General features: G+C 38.5%; 1 protein-coding gene across 2 annotated transcripts in view; it reads left to right on the top strand.

The window, feature by feature from the left end:
* The first annotated feature begins 2,043 nt into the window (after window positions 1-2,043).
* The window catches only part of LOC118788879 (F-box-like/WD repeat-containing protein TBL1X), a 32,576-nt gene continuing 11,638 nt past the window's right edge, over window positions 2,044-22,981 (top strand). Inside the window, exon 1 of one of the 2 annotated variants that reach the window (XM_036545059.1) lies at window positions 2,044-2,103. The gene's annotated coding sequence lies outside the window, so the exon portion shown is untranslated. Of the gene's footprint in view, window positions 2,104-2,944; window positions 3,379-22,981 lie in introns of those variants that run through there. The other variant, XM_036545058.1, reaches the window with a different exon arrangement.

The raw sequence follows: 22,981 nt of genomic DNA on the forward strand, positions 1-22,981 counted from the left end.
GTTTCAATGTGGGAGGTTACTGCGCTTGTGACCATATGGACAGAGAGCTATATTCAATGTCCCTCTAAAGCTAATTGCAGCTCATGACAATGTAATGGAAAGACAATACCGTTTTTAGATTGATCCCTACCCATCGGGGCCATTGTGCTGAAGCTGAATGTTACTGGTGGAAACATGCCAATTGTCCATCCTTTAAATGAAGATATTTCGTCACCACACAGGTTTGAAAAAGTGTGAATCTAAAAATAAATTAAAAATGCTTTGATTTCCAAGGAGATTAATTCATACACCACATCTTTATGGTCCTCTGTATAACAGTGCATAACACAGATTATTATAAATGTGAAATGATTTGTCTGTGTCCAGCGCACTGACCCCGCGTCTGCAGTGTGTGCACAGCAAAACAGAATCAGAGTTTAAGAAAGAGTATGGTGGGACGAATGTGCAGTGCAGACTAGCTCCCGAAAACATAGTCTGTCTTTCAAATATAATATCCGCTCTAGGTGGTTTCCACCAGCCTTGTCAGACAGACACACTCTTGTTAGCGTGCGCTGTTCGGCGTGCGCATAAACTGAAATTGCTCTGATAAATCCAATAAGTCGATGGGTGCTGTAGGACTCAATGCCCCGAGACGGAGAGCTAGATATTTTCCTTTTAGCCGCTAAGCCAAGTTAGCGGTCCCAATGAAAGCCCTGTGACTCGAGGCTCCCCTCCCCCACAGCCATATATTACCACCCCCGTTCCGTGCCGTCTAGAAAGGTCATGTGACCCTCATCAGTCTCCAGGGTGGGGGTGGGGAAGCAGATTGAACCTGTTCTTTGTTAGGAGGTCAGCGACAGCTCCCTGGCAGGAAGGGCTCTTACCACGAACTATCTAATAGCTGCGCAACAAGAAATGTAAAATGAAAAATTAATGCTTGGATAGCCCCATTTTGTCAGATTCTATCGAGTACATAAAAACATACATTGAGTATAAATTTTTTCCTCACCTTTCTGGTTGGATTGACTGCTTCATATTTGAATATAACCAAAAGAAAGATTTTATTAAGTTTTATGAAGTTTTTATGAACTGATATTTTCCAGTGGATGAAAAGAAAGATACAAAAGGGAAGACATATTTATGAATGTAATTATTTTACTTTTTTAAAATCTCTTATTGTCATTGGATGGATGGTGTGCTATATAATTCAACATGGTGCATGACAAAAATAATAATAATAATAATAAACAAATAACTTCTTACTTCAGTCCTGAGTCTCTAAATTTAACATTAATGTAATGGTGATGATTGGGATCAGTTTATTAATAATGGAGAACAAATAAATAATAACTAAAACTATCATAGCTTGTCAATCAAGCAACCTTCCCCACTGTTGTCAGCTTCTGCGGTTCTAATCTGCCCTTCAAAGAACCTTCACTCCTTTCTGTGTTACACTCCTTCAGGGCTATTCCTAAACAGAACAAATGAGTTACCCCAGCAATATTGAACAAAATGCTGTCCATTTTACAAGAGAATGCAGTTTCACAATCCCATCCTAAATGTAATTGCTTATTTCTAATACATATACAAGGCATATTTTAAATTACCCTAATGCAGGGGTGTCCAAACCTCTCCTGGAGGGCCACTTGTCCTGCATGTTTTAGATCTCTCCCTGATTCAACAGCTGATTCAAATGATCAGTTTGTTATTCAGCAGCTTCAGGAGTTCATAAGGAGTTGATCATTTGAATCAGCTGTGTTGGAGCAGGGAGAGATCTAAAACATGCAGGACAAGTGGCCCTCCAGGAGAGGTTTGGACACCCCTGCCCTAATGGTTGCACTGGACTCATTATTGGAATTAGTACACGTATTGTGCACTCTTTCCCTTTTTAATAAACTTGTGGCGCAGCTATTCGCAGCAGCCCGGTAAGCGGAGGAATGTGTCACACAAATGCAGAGCTGTAATGATGTCAACTTGTTATTTACTTTCCAAATCTGAATGACTGAGCAAGGCGAAAGGAGAATTAATCAGCCACAATGTGACCGTACAGGCGAAAAAAAACGGAACTCACGTCGCACGCGGACCGTGTGGGGGAAGGGAATCCGCACAGAGGCCAGATACAAGGTAATGTTGCATCATGCTTAGACTTAAATTGCTCTAGCTTCTCTTTTTCGGTAAATCTGACTCCGTTTAATCTTCATGGATTATGAATTAGGAATGTGTTATTCAAAGGCAAATTAATGGATAGTTCACAATACTGGAATGCTTGCAGATTTAAACAGGGCACTTCAGAAAAGGAAAGTGTATTCAGTTTTTATTACCCTGATATATTCGTATGTTTTTTACAGAGAGTATAGAACCATAAAACAGTATAATAATAACAAAACAACAGTAGTAGTAGTAACAATAACAACAACAACAACAACAATAAAATAATAATAATAATAATAATAATAACGACAACAACAACAAAACAACAACAACAATAATAATAATAATAATAATAATAATAATAATAGGTATGTCGGTAATAATAGGCAAATATTGAATATGCTTGTTTTGTGGTACGCGATCGATACCATGTAAGCACAGGCATATCTCTGAAGCCATACGTTAAATCGGTGATGTGGAGATATCAAAAACCACTTAAAAGTAATTTAGGGTTAACGTATTTTATGTAATACTTACAGCTACTCTTATATGCTACTCTTATCCCTTCAGTTATTTTATGATAATAGAAGAAATAATGTTGACATGTTAAATGTCAGTAAAATAAAACTATGCAGAAGCATATATCGTAATGTATGCAAGGGGGACAAAGCACAACACGAGGTATGTTGCTAGACTGCCAAATTATGAAATCGTGTTCCAATTTATACTGGGTACTGCGCCTCTTCACTGGGATGGCGTGTTAACAAACTTAATCGTGGAAATTTGTTGTGAAGAGATGCGTTTCTCTGTGTGAATAAGCAGGTTTAAGGTCAGTTGCTGATTTCTCCATTGTAGGTCACTGACGGTGCCTTCTGTCTCAAAGTGCCTCGGCTCTCTTGGCGGCAACATTCGCAGCCTGTCTCCTGTACTGTAGTTAGCAAGCCGTGTACATTAAAACACTGAAAAAATATCCGCACCTTCCGAGTTTTATTTACTCCACTTCTAACTTTACATCCCGCTTCACTGATCGGCGATATACGGCCACACTTGCCGCTTTTACAGATCACAGGCAACAAGAACAACCGTGGGAAGATACTGGAGTTAGCTAACGAATGAAATGGGAGCAAAGTAACTGGCTATACGTTTGAGCCCTGAAGTTGGAGGATATTTCCTGGTGGAAGTTAGCTAGCTAGCTAGCAGGCTAACGCAGCGGCGTTACCACTCACGAGCACGCATTCTCTGGTCAAGGTAAGGTGATCTGCTGATTATTCGTTCAATATTTAAGTTTTGTTGGTAACTTAGGAAAACTGACTGGTTAGCTCACTGTTCATGTCCTGGGATTTCAGCTGAATCTACTGCACTGTGCACTTAAGAAAGTACTTTGGGTTGTTTTATGTAATCAATACACTGTTACTGTTAGTGTTCTATGCTGAGTGTGTGTTCGGAATATCCACGTTGTCAATGCTAATTAGCTAGCTAGTCTAGCTACTCTGTTTAGCAGTCATGCTACCTGTTTTTATGCGTTTAAGGTTTGAAGTAAATGCAAAGTGTTAATGTCATCAGAGCTTTTTTGTGTTTGATTACATTTGTGAAAACTGAGCTACAGCTGCTTCAGGAAAGCATGCAACTCGGCTAACGTCGTGCATCGTGTCTTCTGCGTCCTCTTTTATTCTGTTACAGCTGTTGAGCAGTTTCCTGTGGTTATGATTTTAAATTTACAGCATTTCATAGCTAGTACAGATCTATGTTGCTAACTAGGTGTGTCGGGAACGAAGAAGCTGTATATATTATACAGCTGCTTTCCAATTGTAATGTTGGCCAGCAAGCGTAACAGTAGTACCAGCCGGCCGGTGTCTTCAAATATGATCATGGTACGAGTGGATTCTTTCAAACAATGTATTGGCTATGACAATCAATTCGTATGCTTATGCGCGTTATCTGACTTAATTTACCCCTTAAAAGAAATATGATTAACTCTGACACAAAGTGCATCATAAGTTTTGATGTGAGCACAGCGTTTGCTTAATATACAGTTAATGATTCAACACAAAACACTGCAGAAATACCACGTAGACTACTAAGTACTTAAAATCTACAAGTCAGTGGACACACAAAATAGGTCTGTTATTGAAATTGTTTATTGACAATGAAGGCAGTTTACATTAATCAGTATGGACTACTTTACACGAACTAAGTACGAAATCAAACCTGCTCAGTGTTTTCGGAATTTCTTTGCGTAACTTCGCCCTGTGGTCGTCTTCTTCTTTTTTTTTTTTTTTTGTTTGTTTGTTTCACCATCACCCTTTATCATACCCATATCTCAAATGCCGAGAAGTGTCAGCTCTTGGCAGATGACATACCTGCCACATCCAATTATTTGTGGAATCCATTTAAAAAATGCAAGTTGGGTGTTTTGTGGTTGTGTTAGAATGCCGTTTCTGTACTTTAATAACATCATGTCAGGGACAGGTCGTTGTGCCCTCTGTTTTTTCTTTTGTTTTTTCTTTGATAAAGATCTTTTGAATAGATGGGTTGGGTAACATATCTGAGCATGGTTATTCAGTGCAGTAGTGTGTATGTGAAGTAATCTTTTTGCTCTAAAATCTTTAAAAGTCAGCCTATGAAGAGCCATTCATGTTGGTTACTTGCTTTATATAGCTTACTCACTCGACTCTTCAGTGTCAGTGCTCTTGTATATCTCATATGTATAGGAGGAAATACATTGTAATGGGGACCCAAATCACGCAATTTGCATGACAGCATGTAAGCCAAACTCCATATCATGACAGTGTCTGAGCAATAAAATCTGTATTGTTTGTGAACATCTGTTTGCTGGGTGTTTGAACAAAACTTCCCTGTACATGGGCTGTGCATAGTGTAAAGAAACTACTCAACACCTAGACACAGCACTTCTGTGAGTTTGTCAGAAAGGTGATCAATGTGAAGGTGCAGGTCTGTAATGTAGCTGTGAATAGGTTGTGGTGATCATACATGGAAACAGAAATATGAATCCTAAAATCTAGGGAGGGACTTTCACTGAATGTTTTTCCTTTTTTCCAATTGTCCTCTGACTCCTATGACACAGGTCTTAAGTAGGCAGTTCTTGGCATCTGTAAACGGTTGAACAACTCAGGCACCTCATATTTTCTGTATTATTCTAAATAAATGCAAAGGGCTGTGATATAATGTGGATGAACTATGGAATTTCAGTTTGTATTTCTCCTTCTTCATTACCTACCCATAGTGCCAAAAGTATTAAATATACAGACTAACAGCTAATTCTAACATTCCATTAGGCCTGTATTTCTTATTCACCAGCCCTCATCACACAAACACCTTAAATTAAAATTGGACTTCCTGAGATCTGCATGGATGTACTTGATGTAAGGATTCTGTTTTTAGGCCAGTAAGCACAGATGGTGATGGGTACATTGAGGCACCTCAATAAATTGAGCTGTTTGAAGCCAGACATGTTCAATCTGTGATTGTCAATCTATGTGGATTGCTTGATCTTTTTTGTGTAGGTGTTTTGCATTTATAATTATGGTAAGGAAAGCCACTGACTCAAATACAATTCTGCCTGACTCACTGGATGGTACACAAATTTAGTAGAGATTGAACAATCAGAGTAAAAATAAATACACTTTAAATGATGAAATAATATGAGCTGATGTGCTTGTGTGTTTGTGAGTGGCACAAACCTATTGGAATGTTTATTAGTCAACAATACAAGCAAGAAGGATTTCAGTTTCAAATTTATTTTTTAACACTATCTATCATGTGGTATAGACTCCACTATGATATGTTTACTTGTAGAGAGGTTTCTTCATTTTAGGTTGGCCTTTTTATTCTGTATGTATAGCACTGATTCAAAAACTCTTGTTCAGAATACCTATTGTAGTTACTTGTTCTGAATTCCATACCCCAGTTGTCTAGTGAATTTAGATGCATTAGCTTCTGGCTCTGAAATTCATTCAGTCTTCATATGCTAGCATGAACTTTAAGGCTTGCTACCAAAATGAGTGCTCTAAATAAGTAGCTGTTTTGAGAGTGTTATGATTGTTCCGATGAAGGTGAACCAGTGTCTTAGTTAAGGTTGTCGATAAGTGAGCTCACTGGAAGACTTGTCATGATCAAATACATCCAACCTTTCCTAATGTCACAGACACCTCAACCACACACATAGTTGTTGTGTGGCTCTGCTCTCCATGTATACAGAGAACGAAGCTCCCATTTCAGACGACTGCAAGAGTTTTAAATATTAATTCAACGAGACAGTTGTACAAATGAGAGTTGAGTGTAAACAACATGGGCACTAGGGATGCGTTGTCTGCAAGCTTTTTTGCTGTGTTGATCATGGATGTTATTATGGCACATGAGAACTGTGACGATTGTTTGGGGACACCACTCAAGATCTCTAGTGCTAAATGTAGTTCTAATATGCATGCATTCACTATTAGACACCAAGAATAGTCAACTCCTCCTTCTAGTTATATGTACAAGTAGATGCTCATTAGTATATATAACAGTACTAACAGTACTAACTTCACCACCTGATTTTGGGGTGGTGGTCTTACATTTTTATGTAATATGTGGACATTCCATATTAAAGTGCTTGGAATAAGGATTTTTATAGCTCTGAGACTGATGTCAGCATGTCACTAATGTGAGCATTTCCACACCTTTAAAACTTGGGTATATTTTATTAATTTGGTGTAAAATTGCTCTGAAAAAATCCTTCCGTTGGATTCAGATATTAATAACCAACGGCAGGGGATTGATAAAAAAATATATATGGGCTTCACTGAAACTGTTACAGTGAAAATGCATGATTCCACTGGATGTTGACTTGCTCCAGGATGCAAAGATGTGAGATGGAATTCTTCATGCATATATTAACACAAACTTGAGATTTACACAGCGAGTAGGTCTGTGCTGTGTGTGATCCCTCCTAAGACAGTACAGTGTTGTAGGCTGATACAGTAGTTCATCTTTTGGTTGATTTGCGGCTCTTGGGTAAGTTTTTGGCACCCTAATTTGACACTTTTCATGCTTAGCCACATAGAAATGTGGAAAGGCCCTTTTCCATTTATTCCCAGTCAGCCTATAAACAACATCAGTCTTTTACAGTCATGGGCGAGGAGGCTGAATGTCCTCTCTCTTCCTTAGTTTGAATATCAATTCTTCATCTTTCACAAATATTGTTTTTGGTTGTGAGTGGTCTTCCTTCCTGAACTGCGCTTCACACACAGAAAGCACTTGTGCGGCAGCTCCTCTGGAACTTGGATGTGTTGAACAAATATTGGGTTGTTTGTGTGGCTAATATTTGTTTAAAGTAGAACAGAGGTAACCTGACTTACAGTCCGTGAGTGGATTGCAGTTTGTGTGGGTCACATGCCAGTTGGCGAATGGGTGTTGCATTCAGAAGTGACACCCATGTAAGCACTTGAGTAGTCTCACTCCTGATTGGTCTAGTGAGGTTCTGCTTTGTGCTCTGCTGCTGTGACCTCATCATGTCCCCTCGGTTATAAATAATGGGGAAATCCCGGTGACATCAGCTCGACTTTGCCATGCTTCTCATATCTCACAACTGGTAAATTTGCATATGTTTTTCACGAATAAGTACTAGCTATATACTGTTGTCTCCCTTCTTACATGGGTTATGAGTCAATCAAATGCATCTATGCCCTCCATTATCTCATCTTGTTACCATACATAAGCAACCCATGTTTTTGATTTTGGGGCTGATCCAAGGGGGATTTGGCAGGTAGGTTATATTCCAGTGTTCTTAACACTGTATGTTGTTCTTCTGAATGGCACCGTAGTTGCATTCAAAAATTTTGGTGCAAATATAACACCCACTGGGTGAGGTTGAAGGATGGTATGCTAATCAAAAACAGTTGTCAGTGAACATTTGGTTCATTAAGAATCTCTGAAAGATCTTTGCAAATGTAGCCCCTCCAGTTTTTTTTTCTGCAAGAGACATACATCAGAGTGCATTCTATTCTTGCAAAATTAATTTATTGGGGTCATACGATATGCTGATCCACTGTTTTGGCTTTTGGAGGAGGGTAAGCCAGTGTAGTGGATCACGTGTGTCAAAAATAGAACATGGTCAGGAGTCTGCATACATGACATGTTGACTGTTGGGTAGCAGACAAACCATCAACTTGCCATAAACTCAGGGCGACTCTCTATTTCACCTAAAATAACATCTGCATATGAATTTCATTGACATGGTTGAGGACAGCGACCCCAATGTAAACATTGGGGGCTCACTAATATCGTAGTAAAAATACATACTTGCTGCATAGAGTCTATAAGTCACATGTCTGTTCACTGTGAATTTACTGGAGTGGGACAAAGCAGCAGTTTGACATATAGTTAATCAAAATTACATTTGCAAAAATGTGTTGCTTTTATCATCTCCTAGTTTATATTAATGTGGTTAAGCATCACAATAAAGACAATGCAAGTTCTGTATCAGACAGTTTATTGGTTGTTCATTGTGATATATTGATGGCTTTGGCAGGATCTTTAGTAAAGTTATTGTAACGAGTAGAGATTCTGTAATTAGATTTAGGGGTAAAAAATCAGGTGATTTCTGTTGAAGACAGCTGAGGTTGATAGGGTTTCTCTATACACCAGAGATAAATACCTCAGGAGGCTTTCTTTTTGTTTACACACATATTAGTGGAGGAAAAAGGTGGTTGTAGTTTCCCTGAAAAAAAAGAGAATTGATTTGTGTTCGGGGGGAATACCTCACACTGATGTCCTCATGTTCCTGGTTGTAGGTCAGTTATCTCCAAAATAAGCACTAAGGAGCCCATTCAGTGTATTTTAGGGGTCTACCTAAAATGCATAACTGTGAAAGCCAGGGCATATTAATACATTATTTGACTAAGGCTTCAGTCAAGAGTTCAGTTAAGGCAGTGGTAACAGTCTTCAAGATCTGTAAGTGCTCATTACAGCTGTGTATCAAGACATCTTACCTGCAGAGGTCTGCACTATGTGCAACTGTGTGGAAAACACTTCAAAGCTATTTCCTGACAAGTGTATCAGTACGGCATCTGATTTCGTTAGACAGTTTACTGGAAGCTTTTGCACCATGCTGTGTTCAGACAGTATTACAGATGCGTTCAGATGCATTCAGATGCTTAGTTATTTTTGTATTTCCCCTTCGGAGTTTTTCTGTGGAAAAGGTCAATCAAAAGTAAAAAAAAATGACCCTCACTTAAAGTATCTCCCTGAGCTCAACACTTAAAAGCAATACAGTGGTAATACCTCACTGTCCAGTTCAGCTTAAATCTGTTATCTTGAAGGTGAAACCACCTTGTCGAAGACTTTGCTGAAATATGCTGTTGTCTTTTAACATCAGAAATTAAAATTAAATAGTTTCATTTTCCTCTGATGCACTGAGTTTTATCTTGATTAAATTTACAAGCAATTGTTTGTGAGCTCTGATACATCAAAGCCTGAATGGACTAAATCCCACAAAACATTTTTATCTATTTTGGTCATTTGCACAGTAGCTGATGTTCAGGTTGGGTAATGGGACCAAATTGTCAGCTTTGACCACCTAATTCACCTGTAGGGGAAAAGGTGTCCCGAATAAAATCCACACTCAATACAGCTTTCCCCGGAAAGTGAACAAAAATATTTAACACTAAGCTAACAGCTTAGCCAATGTGAATGCTGTTTCCAACAGAAGAATCCATTGCTGTTGTACACACCTGTGAGTAAAGTGCACACCAAGAATATAGTTGATTCAGTTAGTTAATGTTTTAGTTTGAACTTGCGGTACCTGGACAGGCTTGGTTTCAACCCTGCTCAGGTGCACGATAGGTAGGTTGCACTTGTAGTACTGAGATAGGTATGGTTTTGACTCTGCTCAGGGGTATGATGGGTAACTGGCACTCATAGTGCTGACACAGGCTTGGTTTTAACCCTGCTCAGTGGCACTTGTACTGAGGTGGGTGTGATTTTCAGCCATGTCCAGGTGCATGTTAGATAGGTGGTAGTGTAACCTCTCGGGCTATCCACTCTTGAGTGTAGCTGAGCAGGCTGATCAGGGCTGGCTGGTCTAATGGAATAAGGCTGGCTGGTTCAATGGAATAAAGCTGGAAGTGGATTCAGACAGAGGGGTTGGCAGCAGGAGCACATGGATTGTGGGAGGGCATGGCAGTGGTTGCAAATTAAGCCATAGTCACCATCCTTATTAATGTTGCCCATTAGTGTGTCCTGTGTGTTTGCAACATATTTATGAAATGTTTCCTGTGTGCTGGGGAAAACTGTAGAAAGATGTGTTTCCTAAATTAGTAAATCGAGGTCACAAGGAAAGCAGCTGGTTTGTGCACAGAAGCTGACTAGACAGAGGAGTGGTGATGTTTTTTTTTTTTTTTTTTTTTAAAGATGCAGCACAGCAAAAAATTAAGCAGGGAAGTGGTTATACTGAATTTCATAGGCCTGGAATATGAACGTGTTGTTTTACTAAATGTTTTCATTCAGGTTGCATTTATGGACTCACTTAAGATGTTCCATTTTGGCTGCAAAGGGAATCTTAAAAATAATAAGTAACACCTTGATCGCAGGCCTGTGAAAAGCGATGACATGTACTGTCTCTGACTTGTACTTATCTTGACCAAGATTTTGTTATGAAGTTTGTGTAGCTCCTGAAGTACAATCAGAAGGATCTCAGAAAGTACTGTTGACAGCTGGCCATACTATGAAGAAGCTGAGCATGTTTGGTTATTTGGGCCGGATGTGACGTTGATGGAGTGAAATGTGCAGTCTGTGTTGGGTTTATTATTTTTAATATATTTTATGGAGCATTTTTATCAAGTTTTTGGCATTATGGCATTGTAGCTTACATGTATATGTTATAAAGATTGGACAAAGTTTAAATGTAGTCTCCCATCCTCTTTTGTTGTAGGCCGTGGCTGATTTATATCTAGTCAAATTGTTGCTTATATTGGTAGAAATATTAATGTACAACAGTCTTTCTAAGGGAGAAACAAATTGATATGGCATGCTTGCACTACATCTGATATCATGTTGATTCCAATATTCATGCCTGAGATATAGGCTATACTACCATCACTTTCATAGCTTTGAACCGTAATTGGGTCTAACTGTCACTGTTGTATTTAATGAAATATATTAGGCCTACAAACAATTTGGTTTAATCATTAGTACATAAGACTCTCTGCAACAAAAATTATTAACTGTAAATAGGCTATATTCTATTAAGTGCTGCAGTGATTGTCAGCTAATGTTCATACCCTACATGATTAACATCTGAGTGGTAGGTTTGAACATTAGATTCCCCAAAGATGGTTATTTAACAATATTATAATGTCTGAATTTGGATTTTGAGGTCTCCGTCTTTGAGAATGCCCCCTCACCCATGCACGTTCCTCAGAAGACATGAAGAGAACATTGAAACCCTGAAAGACTGAAATTTATAGCAAACAGGCTAAGCATGCTGAGCTTTTTGGTCTCTTCTGCACTGGATGAGAAATGTGCAGTATGTTTTCCAGCCATATTGCTTCCTCTCAAGGGTCAGGGTATTCAGACACACACATACACATACACATACACATACACATACACACACACACATACACACACACACACACACACACACACACACACACACACACACACACACACACACACACACACACAGAATCATGTTATTTTCACCTCAGAAGAAAAATTATGTATTTTCACTGTCCACTCAGTTTTATGGAATTTGTAAGATAATTTACATTCTAGTGAACATATGCCTGTTCTTTGTTAGTCAGCTACTGAGTGTTGTATTGGTTGTTGTCATGGCTCATCCATGATATCAGAGTATCTGAATAAGGATAGTAGCAGGAGCTCACAAGTCACCATAATATGTAATGATTAATATATAGTAAAAATTATGTATGCAATTTTGCGTGTCATGAAAGTGTTCGGAAATAGGAAGGATTTGAACTTTTCAGTTAATTATTATTTTGATGACTGCGTTTTGATATTTTGAATTGTGCATTGGCATTCCTATGTTTGACATTGTAGGGCATCATCTTATGTTCTGGAATGTTTCAGCTGTCTTCTAAGATAGAAGTTTTTCTGTTATCTCGCAGAGTAATATGTGGTGTTGAGAAAAGTTCTATTTCCTATACACTTTTGAGTTTTTTTAGTTTTCCTAGCTGATAAAACAGCCCAAACTGTGTAAAGGTTTTGCTGAACTGTAAGAATTATGAACAAATTTAAGCATGTTATTTTGGGGAAAAAACATCTCCATCTTGAGATGTATCGTAGCTAAGCATCTATACGATGCACACCACAAGTCAGTGTTGTTTTTATATATCCTGCAGTACTGAATCTCTGAAGAGTAGAGGGAAAGATGAATCTCTGTGCTGTGACGGCAGACGCATCAGAGGTTACATCAAGAGTCACAGAGGACTCAATTTGTTACGTCCTGTTGAGAAGCAGGCAGTAGCAGCATGGCTCTGAAGGGAAAGGTTATTTCAGATACTGCTGCCTCACCACAATTGTCTGCGCTTGACTATATACCGCTGTTCCTTTTGTCTTACATGGCTGACCGAGATTCCAGAGTTTCCAGTGACCGCTCTTACAGAGGTCGGGTCTTGAGCTGATCTCAAATTGAATAAATGTTACCTCTAACCAGCAGTGTATTGAATTGCTCTGGAAACTGGGATCCCCCTCCCAGGCCCCCCCACTGTCCCCAGCGTACATCTCTTGAAGCTAAAATGAGTCATCAAACAACAGGGAGAAGAAATGGCAGCGGTGGCTACCTGTGGTTGTGTAGTTCTCATCCCTCCTCCCCCTCTGTCTCGCTCTGCTCTTTCCTCCCCTGCCCCCACTGCCAAGGCTACAGAGCCCTTCCAGGGGCTTTAAAAGGAGCTTTTACTCAGCACAGCAGTTCAGGAGAAAATGGCTGCTGTTTCCAAGGCCTTGTTTGCGCATCTGTCAGGAGATGACTGTTCAGGAGAAAATGGGGTCTTCGATATGTAAAGGGGGAATGTGTTGTTGTTTGTTAATTACTTTACTTGTTTGCCCCACATATTTACACATTTTTCTCTTTTAGTACCATTTTTCATGCACATTCATATTCATTTTTGTACCGATAAGAAATATTCATTTTACTACAATTTTACTAAAATTGCACAGAGGAAAAGAAAAAATGAGTAAAAACATTCAAAATTGTTGATGCCCCTAAAGATCGTAGTAAAATCAAACAAAATTTAATCTACATTAAAGTGATGCTTTTTAAAAATCTCAGTCGTAAAGAACTGTACTTTGCTTTTATGTATATAAAATCCATGTAAAATCAATTTGTCATCCATCATCGTACAGAAATGCAAAGAACTCATAAATGAACTGAAGCAAATGGTTGTTGACATTCTCAAATCAAGAAATGGGTACAAAAAAAAGTAAATATATGTCTTAGCACTATTAGGGCAATAATTAAGAAGTTAAAACCAGTGGAAGAGTGGTAGACTTGTCTGGTAGAGGACACAAGTGCCGTACATACACAGTGAGGAAGATGGTTCAGGAGGCGGCAGAACTTGGTTGCATCTTGGGGTCACTAAGTCATCAGGTCTACAATTAGACTCCCCTCCATGCCAACAGGCTGTTTTGGAAGGTTTTCCAGAAAAAAAGGCCTTTATTGAGAGCAACCAACAAATAGATGGGCTTGGAGTTTGCTAAATGGAACTTTAATTGGAACAGGGTGCTATGGTCAGATGAGAAAATATAGCTCTTTGGCTATGCACACCAGTGGTCACTTTAGCGATAAAAAAGGATTTATATGCAGAAAATAACCTCATACCCAGTTTAAAATATGGTGGTGGGTCTTTGATGTTATCTGATTGTTTTGCTTCCTCTGGTTCTGGGGCCCTTGTTAAGGTCAGCAGTGTCATGAACTCTACTAAAAGCTGAGTTGCCTCTCCAAGGAAACAGAGACTTTAGTAGATCTTCCAGCGAGACAGTGACCCCAAGCACAAATCAAAATCCACAAAGAAATGGCAGGAATGGTCTAAGGTCACTCCCAGTTTGTTTTCAGATTTCATAAAACAGAAAAAGGTTCAGTGCTGTTATCCTTGCAAGGGAAAGCTACAGAAATTACTGAAAACAAGGGAGATAATAATTGTGACACTTAATTATTTTGGGAATAATTTGAGAAATGTGAAATTTTGGTTGATTGAATTGTTAGTAAAGACATAAACGTTTACCACATGTTGGAAAATTAGAATATTGTTTATATGGTAAACACTATGCTGTATATTGATGTTATTATACAGCCATTTTGCTAAGCTTTATACATGGTGACCATTTTGGAAGTGGCAGTGTACATATACTTGTGTGTGTGTGTGTGTGTGTGTGTGTGTGTGTGTGTCTGTGTGTGTGTATGTGTGAGAAACGGTGTTAGGAGTGTCAGCCTGTGGAAAAAATGACTTATTTTCTTATTCTTGACTATTGTGAATGTGTATGTAGGCATATAAATGGATGTATATATTTATTTCCATTAAGAAATAGTTACTTGCTAAGAGTATGTACACACAGAACATTTGCACAAGCCTGTCCCTGACACATGTGAAAATATACGCCCACTTCACTGGCTCAGGTTAACAAAACAAAACAAAAAAAATGAAAATCAATAAATGCATAAGATGCTGCAAAAACTGCAATAGAGTGACATATACAGTTTGTGGGCCCTTCGGCACATCATGGTTTGTGAAATATGTAAATCTGAAAGTGGATGCTTAATTATACTGTAAGACACTGGATGCATGTTATTGTTACACAGTGTGCTGTGACTGGTGTACTCTGCTTAAGCTGTCAGTTTTCCAGTCTCTCTCTCTCTTTCATCCTGCCACAACCAGGAAACCAAGCAGCCTTTTCCTTGAGCGCCACACCACAAGCCACCCAGGTCTATTTATAGAGCAGCCTGGCCAGCAAAAATCTCCTCATGTTTGTGTGAGATTTACCTCTTATATATAGTTTCACACTATAATATGTGTAGACCCTGTCAGCCTAGCCACTATGCAAGTTATCTCTTCTTGCGCTTGTGTGTTAAGTGGTATTTATGTCAAGCTTACACTGTTGTGCATCTCCCCCCCCCAAGTAGTTTGCCTAGGAGAGTTTAGGAGAACATTGCTATGTCAGGTGTCTTACATATCCTTAAAAGAGAACATCTGACCTTCTCAAACACCACCAAAAATAAAAATAAATAAACTAAGTAAAATTAGTGAATATGATTCAAGTAGGAGACACAGTGTTGAAAGTGTCCAGGCAATACTGTAAAAAATTACCCCTTGGGGAAAAATAAAGGCAAAATTGAATGGTTAATTTGTGTTATTGCCCAATCCTCTTGGATACAAAAGGCAGATTAAGCTTGTTTTCTGGCAACTTAACCATGCTTTGTATACCTGGGAAAGCAGTGCACAATGTTAACAAGCAAACAGTCCATCTGTCTTCACTAGCAACTCAAAGGCATCCCTCCTGTACCCTTAGGTTTTCCTGAATCCCAAGCAGAATCCTTGTTGCTTATGAATATTCTCTTTAAAATAAATGAGTACAATAAGATTCTGATAATGCCTTCCTATATTGGTGGCTGGGACATTTTTTTTTTTTGCTATGTGACCTTAGTGTGTCAGAATCACCCAGCTTATATAGAATTGTTTTGCTTACTGTTGTGAGTATGGTTGTTGGGTAGAAAAAAAAAGACAAAGCGCTTTTCTGTACAAGTACAAAGTATATATTTTCAATGAAAGGAGCATTAGCCAGGTTGCTTTCTTGACAGCTTAATATGTAGGCACACCCATACACCCACTCCCTGTGTGTGCTTTTAATGAATAATAATGAATATAGTGAATAAGAAATAATAAAATTTGCCACAGGGTCTTTTCTCAGTATTCAAAGGCTGTCAGAATTTTAATGTGTTTTTTTCTTTTATCATGCAAATTTGGTGATACTAAAATCCTACATAGTTGTCTAGTTTAGGCACATGCTGTAAAATTACAAAATATATACATATCATTGGTGTGTAACTTAATTTAGTTCTAGTGCTCCATAATATGTTCAAGCACACGCATTTTTATGCTCAGCTGTCATTATTAAAGTGGTCCGTGTCTTGAAACTTGGTTTTACAATGAGACGATGAGACATGGCTATTATGGAAAATGTATTGCCACGCCGCTCTCAGAAGAGAAATGTAGTTTACCAGGCCAATTAACATTTATGTACAGGACACAGCTTTGACTTTTATGCCCAGGTTATGTGTAAGTGCATAAACTGTATGATTTTTATGTTGAAAATTTTAAAAGTAAGCCTTGCTTACATTTTTTGTGAGAATTTGTGAATGCAATCAATACTGCTGGCTTATTTTGTTTGGTCTAACTTTTCAGACTCCTGCACAGAGAAGGTATCAAACACCCTTGGAAATGCAGCATTGTATTTTTAAGTGTGTTAACTGTGTAGACAGTACTACTTGATACAGCTGAAGATGTGCAAAAGCCAAGCACAATTATGTGAAGGGTCAGCAAGTAACATACATCCTGCTTTATAAGCTTGAAGTAAAGCCACAAAGGAAGCAGGTATAAGTGTTCAATTCACATTTGAACTCATTGTAAATTTACTATTAACTGTCATAGCGTGAGGAAAGTGTATCAAAATAAGTCTGATGAAACAAAGAAATAAAGTATTAATGTAGGCATTGTGAAATGTGTATGTTCACCAACACCAAGCAGTTGTGAGTGTGGTGAGTTAAAAAGGTATCCAGCCATGAAGTTGCAAGTGTGTGTGGAGCTTAACTGAAAAGGCGTAGGAGGAACTTTTGCGTAAAGTAACTAAAAACTCATTTCTGCTGAACGGACAATGTGTGCTTTCTTTGTATGCCTTTGAGCTTGTCTGGTTACAGAAACAAGTTCCAGGGTAAGAGTATAGAGAATCTATACTGGGTTTAATCGACATGCAATCGAAATTGCTACTTTCGGTTGGACACTGCTACCGAATGACCCATTTTGAACCATAACATTATTCATTTCCCTGCTGGCAAACACTGTGTAAAATGCACATATGTTAACTTTAGACTTCAGACTTTGAATGTAATGGAAATGGTACTGATCTGTATGGATAATGTCTTGACTTCAAATACAGAAGCGTTTTATTTATGCAGTGTTTTCTCAGTGATAGCCCTAAATCCCTTCTCTTCAGCAAAGCTCCCCTGGAGGAAGAAGCATTTTTGAAGAGCAAAACATTAATGCACAGAGACTGGTGTTGTAAATTATTCTATCATGTGTCAATCTGATAGATGGATTAGTTCAGGAGAAATCCCACTGGAATGCATACCCCTCCAGTGCTTGTTGATAATTATGTTTTAAGTAGTTTAGTTTTGAAGGGCAGTGAGCATCCAGGCAACAGCTCCCAGTTTTTTAAGCAGAGAGCCCCAACCCTTCTCGTTAGCTAATTAAGCACAGGGCACCCAGCCTTCAAAAGCCCGACCCAAGCACAACCAAAACAGCTTAACATGGATAAAAAAAGAGGGAGGGTATTTTTTCTCCCTAAGAGGATTGTTTTCATCTACATTAATTAACTAGACCGTTTCACTGAATGCCCTGTTCTCATATTTTCTGTCTTACGGTGGTGAGAATTTTCCCCTCACACATCTTAAAAGGAACGGAGGGATGTTCAGTGTGACAGACCCCCAAGGCAACTGTTTGACAGGCCGTAAAAACATTCATGAAGCCTCTTGTAATGGGATGCCTTCCAGTGCAGCATTTTGGTTACCTATCCACTCAGATGGGGGGTGAATGTAACCAGTCACCATATTTGTCTCCTTTTAGTAGTGCATACTTTACCTTAATTTTGTGCGAATCGATAACATGCATTAAATGTAATGTAACAAAATGCAATGTATTTTTGGTGGAATAGCAAGAAGATGTATTGCGCTTAAAATGTCGGAAACTGAAACGTTTGCTTTCGTTAGTTACAGTTAACTAGATCAGGTGTAGTATTTTTATTGTAGTGTAAAGGTATTGTGTAGCCTGTTTAGTTAGCCTGCTAGCTACATCACCTTGCTATAGTATCTGCTTCTTAAATTGCCAAGTTGCCTTAAGCTCCAATTAGATATACATACTAATGATAATTGTATCATGAACCACTGGTAGGCCTAATTATTTGAAGGAAAACCTAAGGTACAGTTTGAATGTTTGATATTAAATTATAATGTGAAAGAATATATTTACATGCGTCCTTTGTCTGTTTAATCTGAGTGAACTGAAGGTGTTTGCTGCCAATAAGACCAGCGTACATGTAGGATTTACTGAAATGATGATGATGTTGAGTTGTAACCTTGAATCTGTAGAAAGTAGGGATGGTAAGATTCACCGATTCACATCGGTGCACCAGCATAAAAGTTCACAACGTGATTGCCCTGATTAAAAAAGTGTGCACCGGATACAATTTGGGTTGAAGTTGGGATGCATCGTTACTAACATCTTTGCATCGGTAAAATCTGATTTATTTATATGTAATTATTAGTAGAGGCCCTATGCCTTTATTATTTAGAAATGTGACCAGTAATTTAATATTTAGATTGATTCCTCCTATCTAAACTGTTTCTCAAGTGCGCTCTCTCATCTCCACTGCTGTCAGTGGCCAATTCTTGTCGAGCGCGAGTTGGAGGCGTGTCTGGGCGAGTAACAGATTATCATGGAGGAGGAAGAGCGAAAATCGAACTATCTATACCATAATGAATTGCATAGCATCATGTTCTTTTGCATCACATCGTATTGTGTTGAATCACATTGTGTTGAATCAAATTGTGTCGAATCGCACTGCGTCGCAATAGGGGTGAATCATATTGTATTACATTAGTAGTTTCTTAATATGTATCTTTAATGTATCGGATCGTTGGCAATGCATCGAGATGTGTATCGCATCGGCCTCAGTGATGGAGATGCACATCCCTAGTAGAAAACTAAGCTATAACCCATTTTTACGGCTTCTGTAGACAGTATTTGCCTAAAACGTGAGAAAAATGTGAGCTAATATTAATTGCTTGAGTTGAAAATCAGGCACACTCTCATTATGTTGCCATTTTTCACCAGGTGGCGAGAATGACAAGCATATGGAATTTACAGCGAAGCAGTTGTATATTTTTGAGCTGGTCAGGACAGGCTGCCAGTGCCCACCTAGTGTGCTGGTAAGCAGCAGTGCTTGCCAGTAATGAGTACATCAGTTACAGAGAGATGCTTTGGGAGGTGGCACAGAACTCATGCTGTATTTCATGTAAGGATGTTTAGGAGATGGCATTCAAATCTACAATGGATCAAGGCAGTCATGCTGAACAGCATATGCAATGATGCAATTTAATATTCAGTAGAAGCAGCTAACGCACTGGTAGAAATTATGACTTTTCTCTGAACAATTTTGACTTTCAGAGAAAGTCAGCTGTTGGTTGATTATTAATAACAAATAAAGTGTTTAGGTTCCAAGAATTTCCCAGTAAAAGCAGAAAGTTGTGATTAATCCAGATGAATCATAAATGATAAAGGAGGAACTCCTCTGCAGTCACTTTAGGACACAAACATAAGAATGTCTGTGTAGGACTGCCTTTTCCAAGTGCTTTGGTTAAGTCATGGACTTGGATTTCACTTCAACACTAGCTGTGATCTGTAGGGATAGAGCGGGAGTCGCTATACTGTAGCCCTAGTTGAAGAGGTGAATTATTCACACTGAGTAACATTTTCAACCCTGCTGGCGCTGCGCCTGGTGGAAATTGGGACAACGCTGCGGCTTGTGTACGTCTTCATGGTTCTTGCTGGTTGCTATGCTACTGTAGAAGTCTTGAGTGCATGTGGGAGTGAGGAGAGCATGTGGGAAGGAGGCTAAGCAGTGTGAAGCAGACGGTGCCTTTACTACACCACACAGTACCTCTCAGCCTCGTCTCCCAAGGACGGCATGTCTTGGGAGTGTGCGTTATGTGTTTTAAACAATTCGGAATTTGCAATAAAACATACGTTTTAAAGTATTGTGGTATGATTCTGTTTGTGATATGCTTCATATTTCATTCTATTAGTGGCTTGTTTTTCTTTGAACCAAGGTTGGAGGGAATAGGCATTACCAAGGCTGTCTTTGACATTTAATTGACTATCTTGATCACGTCTCGCTGAAGCTGAAATGAATCAAATCTGATTGAACAATATGAGATCTGAGGGGAGAGAGACTAATCGTGAATGTCTGATGTTACTTCTCAAAGACTTGACCATCCAAGGATGTATCGATTGATCTGCCGTGTGATCAATGAAGGGATTTCTTTTTGTGCTGCTTACAATATACTACACTGAAATTACATTGGGATTTAAAGTGTTTGGAGGCAATTTTGACAGTAGAATAGATTAATGTGAAGGATCTGGCTTCTGAGAGTCAGAGGGAAGACTTGCTTTAGTTATTAATGGGTGTGGAGAATGACTTGTTCACTCAGAGCTATACATTTTGAAAGTAAATGGTAAATCTATGATCTGCTCCATGGATGTCTTATCTAATGTATCCAGAAGGTATTAAATATAGGCCTCAGTGCTTATGAGACTTGGCCTGAAGTTTTGGGAGGAGTTGAACCTAACTTTAATCATTCTGGATTGGTTTTTGAATGCTTTGCATAAATAACCGACATGGCAGTTGAAATAAGCTTTCCTTTTCAGTAAGTCTTATTACTTTACTTAACCTCATTACATTAATGCTTTATTTATGTTGTTTCATTACTTCGCTGTATTAGTTTATTGTTTTATTACTTTATTGTTTTATTGCTTAACTTATTACTTGTTTTAGTACTTAATTGTGATATTGTTAGCTTATTAAGTTAATGTTTTAGTACTTTGTCTTATTACATTATTGTTTCATTACTTTACCTTATTACTTTAATGTAATGTCTTTGCCTTTGTTCACCCCTCCTCCATTTGTGTCTGCGTGTCTGCCATTGGCTGTTTGTCACTCTCTTAAAAGGCGTGCAAGATAAGTCAGACTTCTCATGTACATCTCTTAATGATCATACACAGATAACATTAGATTAATGGTGTTCTCAGAAACAAGGGATTAACACAGAACTGTAGTCTGTAAGAGGATTTGGGAAAAGCTATTTCTGAAACTATTGGGCCTGTTAAATGCATTAGATATAGATGGCTACTTAATCAATTCCTCACATAAGAACGATTTCTCAGTATAAATTCAAAATGTATCTGTTGCAGTGCTTTAAAATTAGAGAATATAGTGTCCATTCCCCAGGGCTTTGAAAATGTAGGTCACGCTGATGGAAAACTCAAAAACACAATTGCTCTTGCCTCCCTGTTTGTGATTTTTCCAAGAGGCCATTAAATCTCACAGGAAATGTTAGTGCAGATGCAGTAATATATTGCCTGATACTGGAGACAAAGTATGTTTTTTCATTGTGAAGGATGGAGTCTGCAGAGCAGGAAAGGGTGTGGGGGTCACCAGATAAGTGCACATTGGTTGGTGAGACAGCTGTGCTTTGAAACCCTCACAACTGGCTGTGCCCACTGAAGAGAAAAATAATTTCTAAAATGCTGTTTATTAAAGAACAGTGCCTATAAAGGGGGGGGGGGGGGGGGGCATTCAATCCGTCTGCAGTTCGGTTTTTCTACAGGTGTTGTTTTTGTGCTGATCACAATGCACAAATGTAGTGAAGCGTTATTTATTTTAAGTATTTATTTTAGTTATTTTATTGAATTGAATTTTATTAAATTGATCAGTTAGGCATATCATTCAGGAGAAATTCAATCTAAGATGTAGGTTCATTTAAACTGCTGCAGTGCTGTGTCCTTAACGTCAAGTGATTACTGTAAGCTGGTATTACTTTTTCTATATTTCTAACACATATAACAATTACAAATATAACATCATAAACATAACAATAACATTATCATCAGTATTTAAAAAATGAAAACAACTTTTGTTGGCCTCTCAAAATTATGAACATAGTGCCATAACAATACTCACTGACATACCATGGGTAAATGGATTCACACATCATTTTAATATCATTATGCACCAAGTACTTGCCACAAGGGAATCATTGTTGGATGAACAGCTAGCTAACTAGCTAGAGAATCCAAGCAAGGCTGCACGCCAGGGAAATATGTAGACTAAGTGGCCAAAAGGCTGAGCGCTCGCTACAAAGTTATAGGCATCCATCTCTTGAGAGCAGGAAAGATTGGAGTAACATACAAAATATGTGCCCCCTCTGTTGTAAAAAAAAAAAACAAAAAAAAAAAACACACAAACTTCCTGAATCCTTATCTCAGTAACATTAATTGTACTGTGAATGGACATGCACAAATGAATGGTTGCAACAAAGACAAGTTATGAGTTTTTGTTGTAAGCCAGCATTTGATCTCAACTCTGTAAAGTAAACGTGAAATAAACAATGATGTCAAAAGCCCTCTTGTTAGCTAGTTTGTTGTTCAATTCAACAGCACCATTAGATTTTAGGAAAGTTACTGGAGCAACCTTGTAACAAGAGTGGTAACTACTTTCGTTAGCAAAATAATCATTCATGTAATGAATAGAGCTTGTTAAATTTGGTCTCCTCCTCTTTGTTAAGCTAAATGGCTATCCTTAAGCTCTGCCAGCTGTGGATTTGTTTCATAAAACTGTCATGGCACCCAAACCTGTGGAAAACCAAGAATATTCACACGGATAGAGGGTTGCTGTTCCACTTTGCATTGTGTCTAACGACACCACCCGAGCCAAGCCAGTATTCATGATATACCACAGATTCTCATGCCATAACAGTGTGCCGTTCATAGAAAGTAATCTTATA

Source organism: Megalops cyprinoides, chromosome 14 (genome assembly GCF_013368585.1).
Source record: "Megalops cyprinoides isolate fMegCyp1 chromosome 14, fMegCyp1.pri, whole genome shotgun sequence".
Classification (NCBI taxonomy): Eukaryota; Metazoa; Chordata; class Actinopteri; order Elopiformes; family Megalopidae; genus Megalops; species Megalops cyprinoides.